The 4,568-nt window shown below is 42.5% G+C and overlaps 1 non-coding gene across 1 annotated transcript; it reads right to left on the bottom strand.

The window, feature by feature from the left end:
• Positions 1–3,400: 3,400 nt before the first annotated feature.
• On the bottom strand, positions 3,401–3,462 carry LOC112437448 (U7 small nuclear RNA). The gene has a single exon (XR_003026056.1). It is a non-coding gene; the product is annotated as a U7 small nuclear RNA (small nuclear RNA).
• Between the last annotated feature and the right edge of the window lie 1,106 nt (positions 3,463–4,568).

Genomic DNA, 4,568 nt, shown 5'->3' with positions numbered 1-4,568 from the left:
TGACTTCCTGGGCTCAAGTGATCCTCCTGCCTGATCCTCGCAAGTAGCTGGGATTCCAGGTGCGCGCCACCACATCCAGCTAATTTTTGTATTAAAAATTTTTTTTTAATAAACATTTTGACAATTGAGATGGGGTCTTGTTATGTTGCCCAGGCTGGTCTTGAACTCCTGGGCTCAAGCGATCCTCCCACCTCGGCCTCCCAAAGTGCTGGGATTGCAGGCATGAGCCACCATGCCTGGCCAATTTTTGTATTTTTTGTAGAGATGGGGCTCTGTTGCCCAGGCTGGTCTCAAACTCCCTGGGCTCAAACGATCCACCTGCCTTGGCCTCCCAAAGTGCTGGATTACAGGTGTGAGCCACCGTGCCCAGCCTTCTTTTTCCTTCTTTTCTGAATTTGTGGTGAACTCCTTAGAATAGGTTTCTAGAAGTAAAACGACAGGGTCAAGCAAGAAGAATGTTTTTATGGTTCTTTGATGTACTCATATTGCCAAATTATTTTAAAAGCCCATGCCTTGTGAATCTGGGTGATTTGCACGTTGTTATGGCCTGGTGAGCCCTTGGAGAGCTTGTCCTGATTTGTACTCCCAGCAGCCATGTCTGAAGGTCCCAGGACTTTTCTAGGCTCTCTTGGGCCCCAACAGCGGCCAGAGTGAAGTGAGAACATCCGCCCTCAAAACGCAGATGATTCCTGCTGCCCCGTCTCTGGGCCTGGAGCGCCCCCTACAGCCCACCTGAGGACTTTGTCCAGGTATGGCCTGAGCAGGTGCAGAGTGGGTCACAGCCTTTCTGAGGTTGCCATTGTGCCTTAGGCAGTACAGGAACACAAGCCATGACGTGTCAGCCTCCTGACACAGCACTTTCCTGCTCTCGGCTGCTCTGACGTGAGAGAGCTCTTCTTTTTCTTGACCTAAAATCTGTTTCCTTGGTGTTTCCTCTTAATGCTCAAGTGTTATCCCTCAGGGCCACACGTAGCCACTCTGCTCACTTATCCCTGTGGCCTTTCTTCCCCTCCATCTCACCTTCCCTCATGGCCTTCAAGCTTCTCCACCAGCTAGTTCTGCTTGAGCTTGGGGCAAGGTCTCTCACTTCCTTGAGTCTCAGTTTTCCTCATCTGTGGAATGGACAATTATCTCTATCCTGCAGAGTTATTGTAAAGATTCAAAATCATACCAATGAAAAGCCTGGCTCAGATTTTTGGCTAAAGATGAGAGGCTGAGCACATGGATTTTCCTCTCCTCCTCCTGAATATACACTGAAAGAAAGTAAGGAAGGATAAAGAGGAAAAAAGAAAAACCAATAAAAGAGCTGTGTTGGGGGAGATGGCTTGGACAGTACATCAAGAGATCAGAGATTTTACCATTCTGGAATACTGGAATGAGTTAAATCACATTTATGGGTAAATGGGAGTAGAGAAAGCCACAGCTCAAATCAAGAAGTGCGGAAGTCTATAGGAGATTTTGGGGTGCTTTGTTTTATTTTGGTGGGGTGAGGTGAGGCCAAGAAAGCAGAAGAGGAAGGAGGAGTAAAAACCAAGATGGCAGCTAATGGAAGGTCTGGCTGTAGAACTGACATGTGTTTGTCACACTTACCTCCTGTACACTAGTTTGGGCAGCCCCACCATTTTCCCCCAGTCTGAGACTGCAAGATTTTCTCTGAAGAAATTGAATAACCAGCCTAGGAGGAGCCAGGGCTTCCAGAGGTGGGTCAACTCCACAGAAGATGGCCCTTCTTGTTTTGACCCCAAGGGGTGGCCAAACTTGGCTACCATCTCTCCACCTGGGCATGCTAAAACCAAGCTTGCCAGTCAGCAAACTCCGCTCACCCACAGAGTCTGCTTTCAGCTCAAAGAAGCAGAAATAATTCAAGGAAAACTTAACAATATATTATCCCTAGGTCAGAGTATAAAATCTGGCTTATAATAGGAATTTAATAAATATTTGTTTGGACCTCCAAAAAAAGAGAAAACAATAAGAAATTAAAACCGTTTAACTCATCAGAGTGATTCAAGAAATAACTCCAGGCTAGGCGCGGTGGCTCAGGCTTGTAATCCCAGCACTTTGGGAGGCAGAGGCGGGTGGATCATCTGAGGTCAGGAGTTCGAGACCAGCCTGACCAACATGGAGAAACCCCGTCTTTACTAAAAAAGAAATGCAAAATTAGCCAGGAGTGGTGGCACATGCCTGTAGTCCCAGCTGCTCGGGAGGCTGAGGCAGGAGAACCGCTTGAACCCAGGAGGCGGAGCTTGCAGTGAGCCAAGATCGCACCATTGCACTCCAGCCTGGGCAACAAGAACAACACTCTGTCTCAAAAAAAACAAAAACAAAAACTCCACTCATAAAATAAAAACAGAATATTATGATGAAGAGACATTCAAAGAAGAAGAGGCCCTTATATATTTAAGTATAGTTGACAAAATTTTTAAACATCAGTGAAAGTACTACAAAAAGTACTTTTCTAATGTCCCACTTAAAAAGGTGAAAGAGAGAGAGACACATACACACAGAAAGACAGAAATAGATGCATACTAAAGGAAAATATTTTGAGACATAGAGGATTGATCCAGGAAAACCAGTAACCACTGATAGGAGTTTTGGAAGAGAAAATGGAATGGAGGGGTGAAAATTACTAAAGAAATAATCGTTTTCCAAGACTTTAGGGGAAAAAAGTCAGTCTTCAGAATGAAAAGGTCTAGCAAACACAGAGCAGTTTGAATGAAAAAAAGGAACATTCAAATTTGGACCCATACTATATATCCTAGAGTGCCAATGATAAGTTAAACACCCAAAAGCTTCCAGTGAGAAATAAAAGGCAGGTAATGTTGGTGTTCACAACAGCAACACTGACTCTCAGAAGACATGGAGCAATGCCTTCAAAAGTGCTAAGAGAAAATGATATTGAACTTAAACTGATATCCAATCAAACTGTCAGTAAGGCATGAGAGAAAAATAAAGATATTTTCTGACATTTAGGGACTCTGAAGTTTCTCCCAATTCATCCTTTTGGTAAAAAATTGCTTGAGGATGTACTCCAGCAAAATGAAAAGGAGTCCAAAATAGAGAATGATAGGGGAATCCAAGAAGCAATGGTTCTAAACTAGGAGAGCAATGAAAATACATCCCAGAATGACAGTTGTATAGCAGATCTGGAAACAAGTCAGTGAATATTAGATCACTCAACAAATAGTGTGATTAAAAATGGAATTATCTTCATGATAGAGTAAAAAAGACATATCTGCCCATGTGCCTATACAAGGGGGAAAAAAGACAGTTGAAATGCCAGGAAAAACATAAAAGTCCTGTAAGGAAATAATAGTCCAAATTGTAAGCAAACTAAAATGTGACCTGATTCTGAGCAAGTCTCAGAAGAGAATATTCTTCTTTCTTTTATTTCTATTTTTTTATGGGTTTTCTGTTGAGAAGCAGAAAATCTGCTAGACAAATTCTGAAAGACCTTAACTTCTTTCTCTAAGTGGCCCACGTTTATTGAGTTACATATTCTTCTTTGTGGATCCATTTATCCTTGGCTCTCCAGTAAACAGTACTTACATAATCATAATATTGTAAAAATGATTTATTAATTTTATTATTATTATTTTTTAGAGACAGGCTCTTACTGTGTCAGGCTGGAGTGCAGTGGCATGATCATAGCTTGCTACAGCCTCAAACTCCTAGGCTCAAGCAATCCTCTTGCCTTAGCCTCCCAAAGTGCTGAGATTACAGGCATGAGCCACCACATCTGGCTTTAAAATTTTATTTGACATTTTATTTCAAATTTTATTTTATTCCAAATTTCATAACAACTTAAGAGACAGAGCATAGAAGACTTACTCATGGTTGTACAATATATCAGATTGCTTTTAGCTGAACAGTGGCTGAAACCCTAAATAGGGGTTTATTTTTCTACTGTTATGAGGCAGCCGAAGTGGTCATCCCAGAGATGCACGTGCTTAAGAAAGCTGCCAAGATCATCTACGTTTCTTCATCCAGCTTCAATGTCCTGTATTATTTAATTTCTTTTTCTTTCTTTCTTTCTTTCTTTCTTTCTCTTTCTTCCTTTTTTTTTTGAGATGGAATTTCACTCGTCGCTATGACTGGAGTGCAATGGCGAGATCTCAGCTCACTGCAACCTCTGCCTTCCAGGTTCATGCGATTCTCCTGCCTCAGCCTCCTGAGTAGCTGGGATTACAGGCACGTGCCACCATGCCCAGCTAAGCTTTGTATTTTTGTAGAGACAGGGTTTCACCATGTTGCCCAGGCTGGTCTTGAGCTCCTGATCTCAAGTGATGCGCCAACCTTGGCCTCCCAAAGTGCTGGGATTACAGGCATGCACCACCATGCCCAGCTAATTTTTATATTATTAGTAGAGATCGGGTTTCACCATGTTGGCCAGGCTGGTCTTCAATTCCTGACCTCAGGTGATCTGCCCACCTTGACCTCCCAAACTGCTGGGATTACCGGCTTGAGACACCACGCCTGGCCTATTTAATTTCTTAAGGATTTAATGAAATTTTATTAAATATTTTTATTAAAATAAAATGATTCATTGTTCTAGAACTTGATGTTCATCC

Source organism: Pan paniscus, chromosome 18 (assembly GCF_029289425.2).
Source record: "Pan paniscus chromosome 18, NHGRI_mPanPan1-v2.0_pri, whole genome shotgun sequence".
Lineage (NCBI taxonomy): Eukaryota > Metazoa > Chordata > Mammalia > Primates > Hominidae > Pan > Pan paniscus.
This window is presented reverse-complemented; position numbering and strand designations above follow the sequence as displayed.